This window comes from Mandrillus leucophaeus, unplaced genomic scaffold (assembly GCF_000951045.1).
Source record: "Mandrillus leucophaeus isolate KB7577 unplaced genomic scaffold, Mleu.le_1.0 Scaffold485, whole genome shotgun sequence".
NCBI classification, from domain to species: Eukaryota; Metazoa; Chordata; class Mammalia; order Primates; family Cercopithecidae; genus Mandrillus; species Mandrillus leucophaeus.
In genome coordinates, this window is record NW_012105198.1 from 363,951 (window position 1) to 385,061 (window position 21,111).

Genomic DNA, 21,111 nt, shown 5'->3' on the forward strand with positions numbered 1-21,111 from the left:
CAAGAAGTTCCTCATCTTCATCTGAGACCACCTCAGCCTGGACTTCATTTTCCACATCATTATCAGCATTTGGGTCAAAATCATTCAACAAGTCTCTAGGAAGATCAAAAGTTTCCTACATTGTCCTCTCTTCTGGGCCCTCCAAATCATTCCAACCCCTGCCTGTTACCCAGTTCCAAAATTGCTTCTGTATTTTCAGGTTATCTTTGTATCAGTACCCAACTCCTTGTACCAATTTACTGTATTAGTCCATTCTCAAGCTGCTATAAAGAAATACCTGAGACTGAGTAATTTATAAAGCAAAACATTTTAATTGACTCACAGTTCAGCATGACTTGGCGGGGGGGCCTCAGGAAAGTTACAATCATGAGGGAAAGCAAAAGGGAAACAAACACCTTCTTCCCAAGGCAGCAGGAGAGAAAGAAATGAAGGAGGAAATTCCAAACACTTATAAAACCATCAGATCTCATGAGAACTCACTATCACAGGAACAGCATGAGGGAAACTCCCTTCCTGATCCAATCACCTCCCTCCTTTGACATATTTAGATTACAGATGCAATTTGAGATGAGATTCGGGTGAGGACACAGTGCCAAACCATATCAAGTATCATTAGGGAGATGTTTATGAATCTAATACGTATTCAAAAGACAAGATAACAGATTTACTTGGAGGAAAAAGGGATGTGAGTTTGGATAGGGAGCATAGTAAACAATTATTCAAAGTCTTCAAATATAGGCTGAATAGTTTCAGCTTGATTTGAAAGGTGAAGGTCACCAAGTATTTGGAATAAGAGCCTCAACTTGCCTTCCATAGCAGATACCACAATTTGATCAAAGTTCTCCATCTCCTTGAAGCCAGATAGAACCTAAGATTCCTTAATTGTTGAGATAAACTATCAAAATTGATTCATAATATTAATCCCTTTTGCCATGCTGGGTATAGGTAACTCATTTTGAGCCATAAAAGAAGAGAAGAATGCAGCTTTAAAGAATGACCCAAGGTGAAGGCCAGTTAATTAAAATGTTTATGAAATAATCCAGGCAATGAATCCTGAAAACCTTTAAATTGAAAGGGCAGGATCTAATGGAAGACATGCTGAAAGATGAAGCAGAGACAGAGGATTCACTTACACCAGGTTAAAGAAAAACTCTTTCATTTAGCTAAAATAAATAATTCAGCTAATAATTCAAGTTATTCAACAAACATTTATTAGCAATCTGATGTACGATAGTATAGGGCTAAAGCATTTACAAACTTTATCTGAATTAATTCTTTTAAAATTAGTATTAATTTTCTGTTTCTTTGAGATCATCATGTCTTTTGCGTGAACATGGATGGAGCTGGAGGTTATCATACTTAGCAAACTAATGCAGGAACAGAAAACCAAATACCACATGTTCTCACTTGTAAGTGAGAGATGAATGATGAGAATTTATGAACACAAAGAAGGAGATAATAGACACTGGTGTCTACTTGAGGCAGGAGAGTGAGAAGAGAGAGAGGAACAAAAAAGGTAACTATTGCATACTGGTTTTAATACTTGGGTAATGAAATAATATGTACAACAAACCCTTGTGACACTTGTTTATCTATATAATAAAACTTCACATGTACCCTCAAACCTAAAATAATTTTTGTAAATGAGGAATGGCTCAGAGAAATTAAGAAACTTGTTCAAGATCCTACATCCTTTCAGCTCTATCACACTTCTGAGATCAGATGAAACATGAAAAAATATTACAGCCTAGTTGACTTTACATTTAAAAATATTTACTAGAAATTATAGCCTAATTAGAAGCTCAGCACTACAGCAAGTTTAGTATGAAATGAATATTTTATTACTCTTTTTATTTTGAGGGTTAAAATTGTTCTTAGACTCTAAGTAGAAAATAAAATCTGGTAAACTTGATAGCAATAAACTTGCTGACATCAAACTTTATTTTTAAGACTAACACAGGATTGAAAAAAAAATAACTTCATTTAATACATAGGAGTGCAATATAATCAAAGGGAATGATGCAAATTATATGTTGAGTCCTTTTTAGTTCATATGCTGACACTTACTTGGATCATTCAGAAAAAAAATTGAGAATTTTTAGTTGGGTATTTTTGTTATTTTAAGTAATTGAGTTAATATTATATATTTTATCAAACAATTGTCAATTCTTCAATTCACAGTGCTTCAAAATGTGCTCCATAAATATTAATTGACAAGACAAGACATTGGGCCATAGATAGTATTTATTGTTCTAGCAAAGATAATTAGCCAAGCAGCCAAATGTCATTTCTTTTATAAAAATTCTACAGTGTCTCATTATTTACTCAAAGTAATTGCCCAAATCCTTACTAGGAAGAAACTCCAAGGTCTGACTCCATGCCCACCCTCAACCTTTCCCTGACCTTATCTCCATCTTCTCTCTCCCTCTGCCTCTTCAGTCCAGTCACACTGGCCTGGGTGTTGTACTAAAAAGCCCACATCAGCTTGTTCCTTACGGTTTTCTTTTCCTATTGTCTCTTCTGGAAAGTTCTTCCCACCTTACTTCCTCCTACAAGTCTTCACTCAAATCTCGTCTTATCAACGAGTCCTATGAAAAGCACTTCCAACCAGCTGCCACCTGACACTGCAATTCCTCTTCCCTTGTTCTCCTTCCATTTTTTCTGCAGCACTTACCACTTTTTAACATATGTTGTTTACTCAATAATTACATTGATTTGTTATTTTCCCGTTATAATTACAAGTTCAATGAAAGCAGAAACCTTTGTCATTCTTGATTGCTGCTGTATCCCAAAGAGCTATAACAAGCTATATAGTCAATAAATAGTTTCTGAAAGAATGAATGAATAAATAATAAGGGTAAATAACAATAGTTAATGCTATCTGAGAGCATTTATTTGCCAAGAACATTAAGTGTTAAACTACCTACTAAGTACGATCACATTGTTTTTTTCATTTAAGTCTCATAACAATTGTTTAAGGGGATGAGAATTTATAGTAAATAATAGACTACAGGTTTCCTAACCATAACTGGTTGTCTAACCCAAGTCTCCAAACTTTTGCTTCGTATTGCTATGGCTGAAATATAGAGAAAAACATGTTTACTCTTATTATAGTTAAGACATACCAGTATTCAACAATGAAGTCATAGCACATTTGGAATTTGATCAAAAATCTAAATTTTGATTCAGGATTAAAATTAATATGCTATAGCAATACCTCTAAGAAAACAAAGAAAATTCTTCTTAAATTATTTGACTGTTATTCTATTAGCTGCTAATTATGATTGGATTCATAAACTAAAAAATGTTTCAGACATATGTAACTAATTTATATGAACTCTTTCACACTCAAGTTGTACAATGATTTTTTATAATATCTCTACTATACCAAGGTAAATTACACTTTAATTCAAAAATATTTCAATGATTAAATATTTTGAAGTTTCATTTTGGAGACCTATATAGCTTTTCTGTCATATTACTAGTATATTATAACCTTCTTTTTGCATTGCTGAAATCAGATGTCAGAGGTCACTTAAGAAGGCTTTAAACATGCCAACCACATGCATTAGATTCCAGTAAGCTTAGAAACCCTATAATTATTCAACTGCCTAATTATAATCAAGTATCTTTAAATGCAATCTTATTTTGAACATACTTGAAGATGAAATTGTAGCAAATAAGAAAAATTCTCCAACTTATCAAATTATCTACCTACAAAATTTTCTCTGTAAAAGCAAATGAAAACAACTAGGAAAATGTATATTTTAATTCGGCGCAACTGTAGCTATGACAAAATGGAAAATGGCTCCCCTATGAAAGGCAATCTCTTTGTTAAAGTGCTGACAAGCCAAAGATAAGTTATTGTTCTTTTAATTAAAAATAAAATAATTATTTCAAGGAAATAAAAACAAGGTAAAGAGTTAGGCTGCATTGCATAAAACCAGTGAGGACAAAGATAATTTACAAAACCATGTATGCTCTATGGCATTCATTAAAGCAAAAGCACTAGGTTTCCTGTTTTGATAACTCAGGACATTAATTATTGCAGTTTGGAAGGCTGCCTCTTTTCTTATATGGGGAGGCTGTGCCATCATGAGAATACTTTGGGGAGGCTGCTAACAAGACCACTTTTCTTCATGTATTTTTTTTTTCTCATTTTAAAACACTGTGGTAAAATATACATAATATAAAATTTTTGATGGTACAGTTCAGTTAAGTATATTCACATTGTTGTACAACTATCTTTTTTTTTCCTTTACGCCTACAAATAAAACATTATCATTCTACCTGCTTTATCAAATCTTGTTCATCCAAGTCACACACTAGGGAACAGATTAGGGTCGCGAAGAAATTTCTTAGGAAGTTCCAGGACCTCATAATTTATATTTCCCAAGTGAAGTGCATAATAAAAGACCATTGAAGGGCCTGGTAATTCTGACCCCTTTGCCTGTTTCTAATAATAGCTGCCATTTTTGTTTTGTTTTGCCTTGTTTCTATAAATTTATGTATACCACACATCCATATCCCAAAGTATGTTCCTTGGAGCATCAGTTGTAGGGGTGCTACCCAGAAAAGGTGTTACCCAGAAAAGAAGTTGTAGGTGTTATCCAGAAAAGAAGTATGTGATCAAACAAATTTAGACCCACTCAATTAAACGTGTGTCCTTTCTGCAGAGTTTCTTAGAACTTCTCACATGCCGTTGGGAATTGTGGCTGTCTAAGTCAGAGAGGTGGCCTGCAGGTTTCACAAAGATCTCAGACCACTGAATTTTGTTATTGTTTGAGAATATTTTAGAACTATTTTGCAAAGGAGTACACCTTGGAAAACATGAGATTACAGCTCTATACCTCTGTCATTTTTATCATTACAGTATCTTTTGGCATGAAAAACTTCTTTTTAAAGAAAACATTTGGTTTGATGTTTCATCATCTTGGAAACTTCTGTCACTTTCCATATCCACCATCTTGTGTTAAACTGTCCACCTGTTTACTGCAAAACTCCTCACCTTTTTGCCATTTGTTCACTCCGCCCAGTATTTTTACTTTCAAAGTTTTACCTCCCTTCACAAGAGGTTAAGGCAGCAAATATACAATCTAAGTGAGAAGGAGAAAGAAATTCATTACATAAGTCTTAAAGGAAAAAACAGAAAATCCAAAGCATACTGAAAGAAAGCCTTGCAATAGGTAAGGCTCAAGAACTTTATGTCATAGCAGGACACCAAGAAAGTTCTAAGAAGGCTGTGTCAGAATACCCTCTGCCGACTTTCAACCCCAGGATCAACACTTCACATGCATTAGCAGAGGGAGATAAATCAATGCTTTTCATGTTTTGTGCTGTATCTATTTTGTCCCCTACCCCAACCCCAATCCACCACTGCTTTGAAGAAAAGGTTGACCTCTCCAGATTCTGGGAGGAGATCAGTGTATTTGGTCTGCTCTGACTGAGGATAAATAAGGACAGATCCCAGACTCCAGCCAGTGCCTAATAGCTAGAGTAGAGCACATCAGCTACCCAGAATGAACTGCTTAAAATTGCTGGTATCTGTATTAAATTCTGGTCTCCTGCAAAATCAATATTGAGGTATCAACACTTAATAAGAAGGTTCCGGGCATTTTTAGCAATATTTATTTACAGTGTTTGCTCTGATAGGCAATGAGCCAAATCCATCAGCATTGGAAAGGCTTTCAATTTGTGAAAAAAAGTTAAAGGTATTTAGACATGGATACTAGGATCAACAATCTCTTTAGCCAGGACTTCCAAAGCAAAGCCCCTGCAAGTGCCAATCTAAGCCCACTGGAGAGTTGGAAAACAGGGAAAATGCCTTCTTTGGACAATCATGGTGGTGGTTGGTCAATATCTTACTTGTTTGAGATCATTTGCCCTATGAAAGGCAGGAGGCTGGTAGTGGGAGTTTTCTGAGTTCATTTTTTTTCCCGCAGATCTTCTCATTTCCCTGAAAATTGCTAAAGTATGGTTTTTGGCTCCTGCAGGGCTCTCTCTCTCTCTCTCTCTCTGTCTCTCCCTGCCCTGGCTCCTCCCCTGCCTTAGTCCCTCTTTTCTGTTTACTAATCCCCCCTCATAGTTTCAACAAGAAGCACAGTCACCACACTAACTTCTGCAGGAATCCAGGAAGATAAGCTGTCTAAAGGCAACACCTGCCTCTGACCCTATAATACAGTCCTCACCAAAGAGACATGTTGTGGGTTGAATTGTGTCCCTCAAAAAGGTATGTTGAAGTCCTAACCTTTGGTGCCTGTAAAGAGGACTTTATTTGGAAATAAGCTATTTGCAGAAGTAATCCAGCTGCAATGAGGTCATACTGGATTAGGGTGAGCCCTAAATCCAATAACTGGTGTCCTTATAAGGAGAGGGTGAGATTTAGAGGCACAGCCTAGACACAAAGGGGAAATGTTCATGTGAAAGGAACATTTCAAGAGAAAGAAATCAGAATGATGAAACTATAAGCCAAGGAACGTCAGAGATTGTTGGCAATCTCTGGAAGCCATGGAGAGTCAGGGCAGATTCTTCCCTAGAGCCTTCAGCAGAATCATGGCTCTGCCAACACCTTAATTCCAGAGTTCTAGCCTCTGGAACTGTGAGACAATCAAGTTGTGTTGTTTTAGGTTTTAAGCCATGTACTTTGTGGTAATTTGTTACAGTAGTCCTAGGAAACGACAAGTGAGTACAAAGGTCTAGCTGTTTGCGTGGAAAAAAGAAGACATAATATGGGAAAAATAAAATTTTGATTAACATCCTAATAACTTACCTGGCACATGAGGAAGTCCAAGCAGGAGGAGAATAGCATCGAGCAGGCTATGAGTAACTGTTTTTCATTCATTGTACAAATACATATTGCATGCTTCTCTGGGCCTGGAAGGTAAATAGGACAAAGTCTTTACCCTGAAATGGGTCAAGTATAATGAATATGCAACAAACACAGGGCCACATGATTTCCATAAGTGCACAGGGGTGCTATAGAGATAGGGAGAAAGAGAACTTGATGAGAACGTGAAGGTCTGGAGTAGACTTTTTATTATTTTTTACTTTTTTTCAAGAAAATAAGATGTCAGATGGAGTTCTGCAGGATGAGCAGGTGTTGGCCGGGGAATAATGGTGTATAGGACATCTGAGGCAGGGCACGGGATAACCGATGTCAAAGGTGTAATACAGCGCATTATGAGTCATTGTGTATTCTTGGTCAAGGGGGACTAACGTAAAAAGAAGGCCTCTAGAGGAATTTAAGGACTAGGAGAAGAAATGCATCTTGTGTCATGCTAAGCACCCAGAGCTGACCCTATAAAAGATGGGAGCTAATGATGACTTTAAGCTAAGAGGTATTATGGTGACATTTTTATTTTGCATATGTCACTTTGGCGTAGAAGATGAAGTAGATGAAATCAAGGCCTCATGCATAAGAATTTCTCTTGGAGGCTGGGTGTGATGGCTCATGCCTGTAATCCCAGCACTTTGGAAGGCCGAAGCAAGCAGATCACCTGAGATCAGGAGTTTGAGACCAGCATGGCCAACATGGAAAAACCCCGTTTCTACTAAAAATATAAAAATTAGCCAAGTGTGGTGGTGGGCACCTGTATTCCCAGCTACTCGAGAGGTTGAGACAGGAGAGTCGCTTGAACCCAGGAGGCAGAGGCTGCCGTAAGCCTATATCTCACCATTGCACTCCAGCCTGGGCGACAGAGCGAGACTCTGCTCAAAAAAAAAAAAAAAAAAAAAAAAAAAAAAAAAAAAAAAAAAAAAGATGGTTAAGCACTTCATTTTCGTCTAATGGATTCATCCAGACGAGCTCTATCCATCATAACATGCTCAAAGAACAGACTCAAACTGCAGGAGATAGGATGCTAGTGTTCTCCATGCCAATTATTGATTCTAAGAGATCCAACAGCACTTCTTGTAGCAGGGAGCCCTGGGTCACTAGAATGCCCAGGTGTCTTTGTACATCAGGCTTTTGTGATTTGAGATTTGATGGTGTCTCTGCTCCACATCAATCACAAAGGCTTGTCCAGTACTCTCAGCATGTTCATCTATCCCTGTACCTTCAGAGGAATGTCATCTATGACATTAATTTTCCTTTGCCTCCTAGCTAACATTCACATGGAGTCATGATTTCTTTGCCTACTCCTAATTTTTCTTCACTTACAATGTCTTGAAAAGCCAGGTAAATGGTTCTCCCTGCTTTATTCATTAGATACAGAGTGATGTTACTTTCACTAAATACAATTTTTCTGAGGCAATATTCTCATTAAGTCCCAATCTGCTCTCTTCTAACAAGAAGGATACTCCAGCAGGAGAAGCTGCATGCAGAGTAAAAGGGTAAATCAGTCTTCATCTATATGATTTAAGCTACAATAACCTACACACAAACTCAAATTTAAAAAGAATATTTTGCCTTTTGTTAATACAATGCCTGGAATGCAGTGGTGTGATCTCAGTTCACGGCAACCTCTACCTGCCGGTCTCAAGTGATCCTCCCACTTCAACCTCCCACGTAGCTGGCACTACAGGTGGGCACCACCATACCCGGCTAATTTTTTTTTAATTTTATTTTTTGTGGAGACAGAGTTTCACTATGTTGCCTAGCCTGGTCTTGAATTCCTGGGCTCAAGTGATCCTCCCACTTAGGCCTCCAAAAAATGCTGGGATTACAAGCATGAGCCCACCATGCCCAGCCTGTAAAAAAAATTTTTTTAAATAATATTGATAAAAAGAAATGTTCATTAGTGAGAACTCAGGTATGTCAGTGTTAAAAATTCAAGTCAGACTAGCTTAAATGAAAGGAATACCTTACCTTACTTGTAACTAAAAATTTAGGGGTTAGAAATTAAAAAAAAAAAAGAATTTTTAAAGTTGTAATTATGTCTCTCTTTTCTTTTTATTTCTTCATCATTGCATGCACCTTCTTCATTTGTTTGTTTATTTGTTTTTAGAGACAAGGCCTCACGCTGTTGCCCAAACTGGAGGGCAGTGGCAAGATCACAGCTCACTGCAGCTTCAAACTCTTGGGCTTAAGCATTCCTCTTGTGTGAGCCTCCCAAATAACTGGGACTATGGGACTACAGACGTGAGCCACCAAACCCAAGTCACTTTTTTTTTTTTTTTTAGACACAAGGTTTTGCTATGTTTGCCAGGCTGGTCTCAAACTCCTAGACTCCAGTGATCCTCCTCTCTTGGCCTTCCAAATTTCTGAAATTACTGGTATGAGTCATCACGCCTGGCTTCACCTTCTTTCTATGTTATTCTTTTGCATTGTGAAACTGTCAAGCCATATAGGTGCAGTCATAGAAACTATTTTTCCCCAGTTGAAATTATCCCAGTTTAAACACTAGAAAGAAAGCATCTTTGCCCATGTAGCCATCTCTGAAGTCTCTGAAAAGTATTGTGATTGTCTATTTGGTTCTGCATCCATTTCGGAGCCAATCACCATGGCTATATAAGGAAGAGAGAGTAATGAACTATCCTATCGAAGTACTTGGACTGAAAGTAGAGGCATCCTAAAAGAAAGGGAATAATGTTACCAAGGAAGACATCAAGTGCTGAACTGAGAAAAATAAAGGCAAAGAAAGGGTTTATTAGTGCTTTGAATTCCAACTAAAGAAAGGCAGATCTGAGAGCAGGTGGAAATTTCTCCTAGCACCGTAAACTCACGGGAATATAAGCAAACAAACCATGGAGCATTCTACAATAACAGAGACTGTGTAGAATTCCTACCTCCAAACAGAAGTTTTTAATGAAGAAATTAACCTTGCTGCTTTTCATCCAAACTAAAATGTGTGTGTAGAGACACTCCCCCAACACAAATCATTTTTAATGTATAGAATAAAGTCTCAAGGGATAAATGGTTCTCCAGTTTTGTGGGTAAAGAATTATTTATCCTAATAGAGAAATAATTTTGTTTTATCCATTAGGGAGCACTGTTACTCTTTAACTCTTTTCTAAACTTAGCAAAAATATAAATTAAAAAAAGCACAAATGCACCAGTGTTTACTTTCTTTGGGAGATCTTCTCACTTCCAGAAAAAGATATCTCTATCTATCCTCCCAATCTCCATAATTATCAGTTTGTACCATTCATAAGAGACTAAAATGGTTCTATTTTGAATTTGAGTTAATTACAACATTTTTACATATCCAGTTTGTACATTTTTTGAATAACATCTACCTAAAAGACAATACATAAATAATTAATTTTGAGCAACTTCTGTGGTCAAGTTATATACTAATTATGTGAGTGTGTCTTGCTTGAAATACATCTATGAGATAGGCTCACCCCATTTTAAGATGACAAAGCTGTGGATCACAAAAGTAGACTAACTTGTCCATGATCAACTGCTAATGAAAGACATATCCAAGATCCGAACCCCCATAAGTGTTGCTCCAAAGCTCCTGAAATAGTCTGAAGGGGGCATGATTAGAGAGAGACCAGTTTGATGTGTATGGCTGTGATTCAGGTGACAGAAGACAGTGGCTTAGACTGTAGGATGGCAGAGAAAATGAGACGGATTTAAGGATATTTTAGGATGGCATCAACAGATCTTGATGCGAAGGTTAAACTCTGTTCCATCCACCAATGTTTCAGCCTTTTGGAAGTAGTTAGGAAACATGCTATGGAGGAGAGGTGGAGAGTGGAAGACGCAATAAGGCTGTTTAGAGTATTTACACCTCTTCCACCTCGGACGCTTTCCTGAAATTCTCAAGTGGTCACTATATTAAGAGCACATGGGAACTTATGAGAGAGGGAGCACTTTGGATGTTTGATTCCTTCAGGGCTCAGAATGAGAAGCAGGGTATTGGAAAAGGAGACTTTGAGGATGAAGCAATTAGTCATGTTGAGATGAAGAACTCCAAAGACAGGATAGAAGTTTCCTTATTAACTGTAACGCCAAGAAAACTGTCAGTCATTGGCCCGGCCGCTGTGAGTTTCTATTCCTTCTAATACTTGCCTGTCACATTCACATCGATGTTGCCTATGAATATGTAGATACTCTCAGGAAATGTGTAACCCTTCAGAGGGTGAATGCAAATTTAAACTCATATTTTACTTGTTGGAAGGCATTCATCACCTTAAACAGTATTAATGAATAACTAATTAAGGTTGCAGAAATCTTGTTAAATTTTCAAAACCAAAATTAACTTTCATAGGATGATGATAACTCAGTCATCCATTAAAGTGGTCGTAATTGTCTATTAGTCTAGTGTCACTTTAGTGCCAGAGAAAGGCCTAAAGTTAAATGGTTTCTATTCCAGGGACCATTTTCAGATATGAGTTGAGAAAATAATATAAAATAGAAAAATTTGAGGTCTGTGTGTACCAGACTAAATTAAATATTTCCAGCAACAATGCAAATGTAATCTATTTCATTCAGGCTATATTTTCTTCCCTTTCTATTTTTTTCTTCTCCCTCTTCTTTTCTTCCTTCTTTCCTTTTTTCCTCTTTTCTTTTCTTTTTACATTCCTTCTGTCTCTTTGCCACTCTATTCTTCCATTCTCCTTTAATAGTTTAAAAAAAAATCTATATTTTTCCCAAAATAATCCAGCAGAGGTCAAATGTTCTTTGCCTGAATTTTATAAACCTGGATGAAAGTGAATTCTGAAGACCTGCCTTTTGCTTTCAACATGAGGCAAATACTAGATATGCACACTTTCCTGGGTCCCTAAATGTTCTTTCTTCTCTTGCAGTTCTTTCTAGTTAACAAGACCATGGTGAACACACTGAGAGATAATGATCTCTCTTTTTTATACTAACCTGTTTGTTATTTCTAAATAAAAATGTGCTCTGTTAGACACATTTTCAAAACCAGTTAAAAATGAAGTAATCTCCATGTCTACTTTCATGTCTCTATAAAACTCCTTTCCCTAAATGTGTAAGTAAGCATCAAATAGTAAAATTAGAAATCTCCTTGTCTTGTAAACAAGGAGACAAAAAGCAGCATTAAAAAAGCGGTTGTATTAAAGCTCATAGAAATTATGGCTCAATCTTAATCGGTGTAATGTGGTTGCTTTGTATTTATGTCTGTGAGCAGTAGTTTTACCCTATGCAGAAAATGTTTCTGGATGATACACTGTGGAATTACTTGTGAGCTTCCTATTGGCTTCGGATTAACAAACTTCTCTTCAATCTTTAAATGAGAGAAAATGTAGCATACTTTTGTGTTACTCCTTTTGAACAAAAAGAATAAAAAATTTAACCTATTTGGAGTAAAATCATTTCTAATATTCAATATTTAGTCTATTGATACCTTAGAGGCCTTCCTTCAATTCAAAGTGCTGGTTTCTAGAGCTTTGGTAGTATTTTATTTTTTTAGTTATTTGTCAGGTAGGTAGATTCGTTGGTTGACTTTAATTTTATGAATAGCACACAAATGCAGTGTCTTCATTTTTTGTGTGTTTTATTTTATTTATTTATTTATTTATTTTGAGACGGAGTTTCGCTCTTGTTGCTCAGGCTGGAGTGCAATGGCACAATCTCGGCTCACCACAACCTCTGCCTCCCGAGTTCAGGCGATTCTCCTGCCTCAGCCTCCCGAGTAGCTGGGATTATAGGCATGCACTACCACATCCAGCTAATGTTGTATTTTTAGCAGAGATGGGATTTCTCCACGTTGGTCAGGTTGGTCTTGAACTCCCTACCTAAAGTGATCCAACCTCCTTGGCCTCCCAAAGTCCTGGGATTACAGGCTTAAGCCACCAAGCCTGGCCCAGTGTCTTCTATTTTTATTTTATTTGATTGATTGATTGATTGATTTTTGAGACAGAGTATCACTCTGTTGCCCAGGCTAGAGTGCAGTAGTACAATCTCAGCTCACCGAAGCCTCCACCTCCCGGGTTCCATTGATTCTCGTGCCTCAGCCTTCTGAGTAGCTGGGACTACAGGCAGGTGCCACCACGTCCAGCTAATTTTTGTATTTTTAGTAGAGACAGGGTTTCACCATGTTGGCCAGGCTGGTCTTGAACTCTTGACCTTAAGTGATCCGCTGGCCTCAGCCTCCCAAAGTGCTGGGATTACAAGCATGAGCTGCCATGCCCAGTCAGTGTCTTTAATTTTTAACTTAAGAGAAATACACAGTGTAAAGCAGAAGTCATTCATTCATCATTCATTCATTCATTCAACAATAACTGCTGAGCTCCTACATACCGACAAAGTACTGCCTCTATGATGCTTATCCTGGTAAAGATGTGAAGATAGGTCCCTTTGCCCGTGAAGCTTTTGGTCTGGAAATTTCTCTTTGCATTTTTTCCTCAATTATCAATTTAGTGCAAATTATTTCATACCACTTGATATCCATTTTTATACCTATATGCCCTTTAAACACACATGTATGTGTTTTCACATAAGTGGAATTCAACATTTTATGTTATACATGGGATTCGTTCTTCCCTTGCCTCCAGGCAAAACCTTGGTTAACTTAGTTTATAATATTTGTGGTCACTTTTAAGTAATATAAATAGTATAGATTTAGAAAGTACAAATAGTGTATGAATAGTATAGAGTTAGAAAGTGTACTTTTTCATTTGATCATCAAAATGCCAAAGTTGTTTTCGAGTATGGTAGAGGGAAGCCTTTAAGGAAGAAAGGGTGTTGTGGTTGACTTTTTCATCCTTTCTTCTCCTCCTATCAGTTTTGTTACTTTCCCTGCTTTGCTGACATTAGTTCTGGTCCCTGATGATGTTGGGTGAATAGTGGAGAGAGAAGGATGAGAGCTAAGGGGCAGTGAAGTGAGTTCTTAATTGATGTGATTCAGAAGAAGGGCAGGGAAGTACTGAGTAGAGAAGGGCAGGATCCCTGGCAAGGGCTCCACCCTCGGGCCTGTGCCCATGGACTTAAATGAGGACAGGCATTTCTGGTTTTGCCCCCCAAAAGTTGCCTTTTGGCCCCCTATCCTGTGCCCATAAAAACCTGAGACTGTAGCGGGCACACACACAAACAGCTAGACGTCAAGAAAGAGCACAGGGACAGACAGCAGCAGACACCGGCAGGCCATCGATCAAGGAACAAAGGAGATGTCGTTGAGGGGAATTCAGACAGGGACTGTAGGAAGAGAGTCCAGCCAGGCGCTGGGCAGTCTGACTTCAGGGAAAGACCACCTTCCCACTCCATCCCCCTTCTGGCTCCCATCCATCTCACTGAGAGCCACTTTCACCACTCAATAAAACCTTGCACTCATTCTCCAAGCCCACCTGTGATCCAATATTACTGGTGCACTGGGTCAAGAATCCGGGATACAGAAAGCCCTCTGTCCTTCCGCTAAGACGGAGGGTCTAATTGAGCTGATTAACACAAGCTTCCTGCAGATGGCAAAGCTGAAAGAACGTACTGTAACACACACCCGCTGGGATTTCGGGAGCTGTTAGCACTCAACCCTAGGGGCAGCCATGGGATCAGAGGCCAAAAACTCTCCCCACAACTTGCCCATCTACATGCTCCCGCTGGGGGTTTGAGCAGTGGGGCACCAAAGAAGTGAGTCACACCCCTGTCACATGCCCTGTGAGGAGGATAAGGAAACTTCTCCTGTTTCAGATGGATACTGCAATAAGATGAAATCATGTTCTCTTTTAGCAGATATTTAAAATGAACTCTCACATGGGGCTTTGCATGAGTTCTGTTGGGATGTCTTATTTGGATCTGGGAATCCTGCAGGTTATCACTTTACCTCTCTGTGGTTTGTTCAGTCTTCCTGGACAAGTCTTGAAATAGTATCATTCAGCATATGTTCGGGATATGACCCAGGTTCTAATCACTCATGAATCCTGACACATTGCCCTGACAATATTCTAAGAGAGCAAACAAATCCTAATTCAACAGCAACTTCTGTGGCTTACAGATCAGCAACTCTCAAGCCCATCCCTCAACCATGACATTTCTCTGGTGGAAGTCAGGCACAATTGTCATCTCCAAAGGCAGTGGACAGTTAGCAGGCTCTCCTCTTGATCCAGGGAAAGCCCTTCTCACTAGTCATAAGATAAGGGACCACTGTGCATATTCTCAGCAAAGGGCATGCGGTGGGATTTTTCATCACAGCAACAGCTACCTTCAGATATCCTCTATAGATGCCTCACTTCTCCATTCCTCCCCTTCCCCATACTAACTGCTCAGATCCTTTTATGATTTTGGTTAAGAACTTGAAAATTATATTACTGGTTTTTTTCATATAAGTTCCTTAAAAATGCATAGTTTGGCTTGATATCTCATTTTTGAATGTCTATTGTATCTTGGATTCAAGGAACAACCACCAAGTTAAGAGTGATCACAAAAATACTGTCTCCTGAGGCTGCAACTGGTCTTTTAAAATGTTTTTTGGTCACATTAAAACTTACAATTTTTAAATGAAACTTTCTAATCTTTTCCCTGAAGTGTGCAAGAAGACCATCTTTAACCCAAGATAATACAAATATCCTTCTCTGTTTTCTTCTAAATCTTTTACTGATATGTTTGTTTGTATTTAAATATTGACTTCCTCTGATACTTACTTTGAAGTATTTTGTAATACAGGTTATCTGACTTTATTTTTTCCCAAATGGAAAGCCAATTGGTGTTAAAACGGCCATGATGTTCCCACTGGTCCCAAATGCCATTTTACCTTTATCACACAGCTAATTACTGAGTAGGATTCAGACCTTACCAAGTAGATATCCCTTTTCCTAGGGTAGTCATTCTATATTAACAAAGGTCAGATAATTTAGTTACTGATCTAAGCAATATCTCTGTTTCATGTTTCCATATAGTCTATAGAATAGGCAGTAGTATATTCTAAGGCAGTATTTTAACTGCCTTACCCATATCCTAGGATTGTTATAAGAGTAGAAATAAAAATTAGATAATGTGAACAAAGGTCTTTGGCAAACTATAAAACCATGTACACATTTATATATATGTGTGTGTGTGTGTGTGTGTGTGTGTGTATCTTTTTAGATCTTCTTTTGTTAAAAAAGTTTGACAAAACAATCCTGAGTGAAATGTCATTGTAAAACATAGCCCTAATTAAACAAGTCTCCATCTGTTTCCAAACATTACTTTCAATAGGATGAAAATTAGCCATTGCAAATTGCTCATTTTAAAATTAGTTTTATGCAAAATTTTATGTTCGACATGCTATTTCATTCCAAAATACTATATAGTTTAATAAATGTCAATTTTGTGCCTTTTTGACATTAAATCTACATTGGGTTCAAAATGGCAAAAGAAAAAACATGATTTCAACAAATTGGCCCCAAATTCAGCTGAGTCTGCTGAGTTGTGATAATGGAATGAGATGATGAAATGACACAAATATTGTTATAGCTGCAATAAACAGGATCATGTTTTCCTCTGGGAGGGAAAAAACAGAGGTTAACAATATCAGAAAATTTTATTTTTGTCAGTTTTACTCTGTAAGTAGCTTTTATATATTTTTATATTTTAAAATACAATGTGCCAAGCAGTTCTTATCAAACCCAACAGTTAAAAAAGTGAAATAACACCAATTTCCTTTTGGTAAGCTACATTGAAGGAAAACTATATTTAGATTCAAAACATAATGCGAATATGGCAAGGTATGCCATCCACTGCACATCTATCTAATAACGTATCTTTGTGAGGATGAAGACTTAATTAAAAGTTACATAGCAATCTGTTTCCTAGAAGTTTGAGGTCAGGCTTGGCAGATAAAAACTCAAAAGCTCCTTTACCATATGCTTGAATTACCATGTGGTTTCAGGAGGAATTTATTTGACTGCTGATTGCATATATTTCAAAGGAATTACAAGAGAGTTTTAGGAAAATCACATGGTCAAACAGGAGCCAAATCTAGCTTTTCGGTGATCTCACTTGAATGAAGGTAAAAATGCAGTCAGTGTTCAAGGAAGACTAGTTTGATGATTACAGGAAGACAGGTGGGGAAGGGAGGGGTAAAGATAGTATGCAGCAAATGCATTCCAAATTTATCTATATTTAAATCTGATGCATTTTAATATGCAGATAAAATTTTTAATTTTTTTTTCTTTCAAGAAAATAAAAAGCCCATCAGTTCATATTAGGTCTTTTCTTCAACAAGGGTATACAATAAACTCCCATCTCAAAGAACCTTTGGCCTCACTCATGAAGCTTTTCTGTGGGTTGCTATCAGACCTGTGCACACACAGCAGCTGTCTGCTCTCTCTGCCCTTCTGTCCACTGTCATCCAGCCAACCAAATTGCTGCCCTGGGCCCTCCTACGGAGTGAAAACCTGTGGATCTGGCTTGCTCTGATCCTTCTGTCTCAACAGTTTGGCAATAACTTCATGGGAGCATGCACATCAGAGACCGGTGCGAAGCAATAATCATAAGAAAGATATAACAATCATAAAAGCAACTATCAACTGTGTATTTAATGTGTCAAGGATTGTGCTAGGTGCTATCTGTGTGTCCTCTCATATAAACCTCACAATATCTTTTGCATTAGACACTTTTATCATCCCCATTTTTTGAAAGTAGGATACAATCCAAATGACACAATTCCTAAGTGAGAGAGTGACTACAAAAGTCAGGGCCCCTGTTCTGAGCCACTGAGTTTTCCTGCTTCTACCAGTGTCCTTGACAATGAGAGTGAAAAACGCATGTTACATTAAACCTCTGTATTGTTTACATCAAAGAACGAAGAGGACAGGACAGAAGTGGTGCGGTGAAATGCTACTCTCTGAGGGCTGAGCTGAAGAGAAGAGTAATCAAGGTACTTAGCGTGTTGAATGAAGAAGGAAAGAGGTGAGCAGCAGAGAAGCTTCTTGGAGAGTTCAAAGAAACTAGAAAGTCGCTTCTGCCCTCATGCCCTGGCACCATAACAGTCATTATCTGGCTTCAGGGATACTTCATAAAAGTTCCGGACTCTATGTCATCCTTTTAAGCCCCAAATAAAAAGTTCTTTAGAGAAACACCTAATCTCACCACAAAGGCTCAGAATCCAAGTGGAAGAATGACAGAGATTAAATTGGCACCAAATTCAAGATAGATTTGCAACTTTTCAGTATCTACCCAAATCGAGAACATATTTGGAATAATGTTTTAAAATATTTTGCAAAATAAAAACAAGAGAAACAGAGACTGAAAAGATCTGAAATTGACTTTTTCTTAAAAAAAATCATACTTCGGAAATTTTGAATAGGAATTCAACTGGAAGGGCAGAATTTTCCTGATCTTATAAACTCAACTGACATGGGACAGAATTTAGCCCTCAGGACTCATTGATTCATCATTTATTTCTTCAAAAAACATTTATTAAGGGCCTTCTTAGCACTAGATACTTTTCTAGTTGCTAGTAGTAAAATTATGTACAAAAGAGAGATATTCTCTGCTATTATGAGATTATATTGCAGTGAAAGAGACAAGCAAACAAGTAAATGATAAAACAAAATATATGGGGGTGACATATTATAAAATAGGTAACAATAAGTACAGGCCAGAGATAATAATTGGGCGTTTCATTTAAATTAGGTGATTAGAGGGAAGACTATCTGTGGAGGACACAGTAAAATCACTGAGACTTGCATAAGATGGGATTAGCCCTGGGGAGCTCTGGAAGAAGTGTGTTTCAGGAAAAGTTCTTGTGCAAAAGCTTTGAGGTGAAGTCACAGAGGCAGCAGATGTGACTACAGTTTAAAAAGGGAGATGTGTAGTGCAGGAGAGGAAACCGAGGACTAAGCAGAGCCAGAGTATGATTTAGCACATTAAAGTCCAGAGTCAAGATTGGCAATGAATTTCTTTTAACTTTCATTTTAACTTCAGGGGTACAAGTGCAGGGTTGTTACATAGGTAAACTTATGCCATGCGGGTCTGTTGTACAGATTAGTTCATCATCCAGGTATTAAACCTAGGACCCATTAGTTATTTTTCCTGATCCTCTCCCTCTTCTCACCCTCCACCCTCCAACGGGACCCAGTGTGTGTTGTTAGCCTCTATGTGTCCATGTGTTCTCATCACTTACCTCCCACTTATAAGTGAGAACATGCACTATTTGGTTTTCTCTTCCTGCATTAGTTAGCTAAGGGTAATGGCCTCCAGTTCCATCCATGTCCCTGTAAAGAACATGATCTCATTCCATTTTATGGCTGCGTAGTAATCCGTGGTGTATAAGTATGTTCTTTATCCAGTCTATCATTGATGACCATTTAGGTTGATTTCATGTCTTTCCCATTGTGAATAGTGCTGCAATGAACATACATGTGCATGTGTCTTTATAGTAGAATGATTTATATTCCTTTGGGATATATCCAGTAATGGAATTACTGAGTCGAATGGTATTTTTGTCTGTAGGTCTTTCACAATGGCTAAACTAATTTACACTCCTACCAGCAGTGGATAAGCATTTCTTTTTCTCCACAACCTTGTCAGCAGTGATTACTTTTTGAATTTTTAGTAATAGCTATTCTGACTGGTGTGACACGGTATCTCACTGTAGTTTTGATTTGCATCTCTCTAATGATCATCAAGAGAGTAAGCAGACAATCCACAGTATGGGGAAAATTTTTTGCAAACTAGGCTTCTGACAAAAGTCTAATACCCAGCAACTACAAGGAACTTAAAGAAATTTACAAGAAAAAAAAAATCCCATAAAAAAGTGGGCAAAGGACACGCACAAACACTTTTTAAAAGAAGGCATACATGCAGCCAACAATCATGTCACATTGGATTTTAAGTACAACGTGAAACTGCAGGAAAGTTTTAAATACAGTGACAATAAAATTTACCATACAAATCAGCACATTCTTCAGAAAGGTGTTTTTCCTAATGACTACATCAGGATAACAGGCATGAAGTGGTACCATCCTAAGCAAAGTGGGATATGTTGTCACCCTAATTTTAAATAAGTGAGCCTTGATCTGATTAATTGATATGAGGGTTAAGTGATCAATGGATTTTAGAGGAGCAGGAATGGAAGCAGGGAGAATAATTAAGAGGTTTTTTTTTACCAACTAAGAAGTAAATGAGTGGTAGATTGGATGAATGTGGTAGTGAAGATTTTATTAAACAAATGCATATATGCCAGACAATGAGTGACACATGGATGTAGAGGCAATAGGACTTGCTAAGGGGAAAGAGGACAGGAAGCTCTTAGAGATGAGGGCTGATGAAAGGGTGGAATGAACAATAACTCCTGGTTCTCTGGTTTCAGCAATTACATGGATGCAAATGCCATTTACAGTGATTTGGGTTACAGAGAATCTCGAGCAGATGGAAAAGAGAGTTCTATTTTAGTGTGTGATGATTATTAGACATCCAGTTGGAGATGTCAAGTAGTCAATTGGCTTATGTGTTTGAAATTCAAGGAGAGACATGACTAGAAGTATATATTTTGTAGGTCATTGATCTATAAATTGTATCATTGCTCATGCCTAATCTTTGCTTTCTTAGCCACCAAATGATCTTCAGGATTCATGAACATGTTAAAAGGTCAAAGTCTTACCTAGTGCAAGGTTCCTCAGAGTCTGGCCTTCCAAATAGTCAAATCAGAAGCAACCTCATTGTCTGCTGATAAATCAGCTTTTGAGGTCCAAATGCCAGATATTATAATTTGATAAGTCATATGGTAGGGCCATGGAATCTGCACTATGGACCGGTTTCCCAGGGATTCCCGGAGCTCACTAAGGTTGTGAAGCACTACCTTTGTTGTTGCTAAAGAATCATATAAATACCCAAAGAGGCAGAGAGAAGCAGTTTCTGATGATGAAGATAGGGTTGTGGTAGGAGGAACATTGTATTGTATCCTTCCTTAGGGCCTTAATTTCATCATTATTATTATAGCTGTTTATTTTGAGCCCCTGTAATAATATTGTGACAGTATTTTGTTTTACGGTAAGGCAATACAACACTGTGGTTCCCAAAGTTGACATATAGAGGCAACTATAGCAACCAGCTTAATAAAAACTTGGACTCCAGTGATAGATTCAAATTCATAGCTTACCTTCAGAATCTTTATTTTTGACACGTGCCTCAGATAATTCCGAAACTTTGATTACCTATGTGATTCAGCAAAAATTCCTATTTTGAGTTTCTCTCCATGTGAAAGCTTCTAGTCACTTTGTGGTTAAGCTCTTATTATTAGCATTCGATTTAGATCATGTTAGAGCTTCACCTTTTTATTTTTCTTT

General features: G+C 37.6%; 1 long non-coding RNA gene across 1 annotated transcript in view; it reads right to left on the bottom strand.

The window, feature by feature from the left end:
* Positions 1-11,018, bottom strand: part of LOC105550446 — a 19,284-nt gene extending 8,266 nt beyond the window's left edge. Inside the window, exon 1 of the long non-coding RNA XR_001007719.1 lies at positions 10,958-11,018. This is a non-coding gene — a long non-coding RNA (uncharacterized LOC105550446). The remainder of the gene's footprint in view (positions 1-10,957) is intronic.
* Between the last annotated feature and the right edge of the window lie 10,093 nt (positions 11,019-21,111).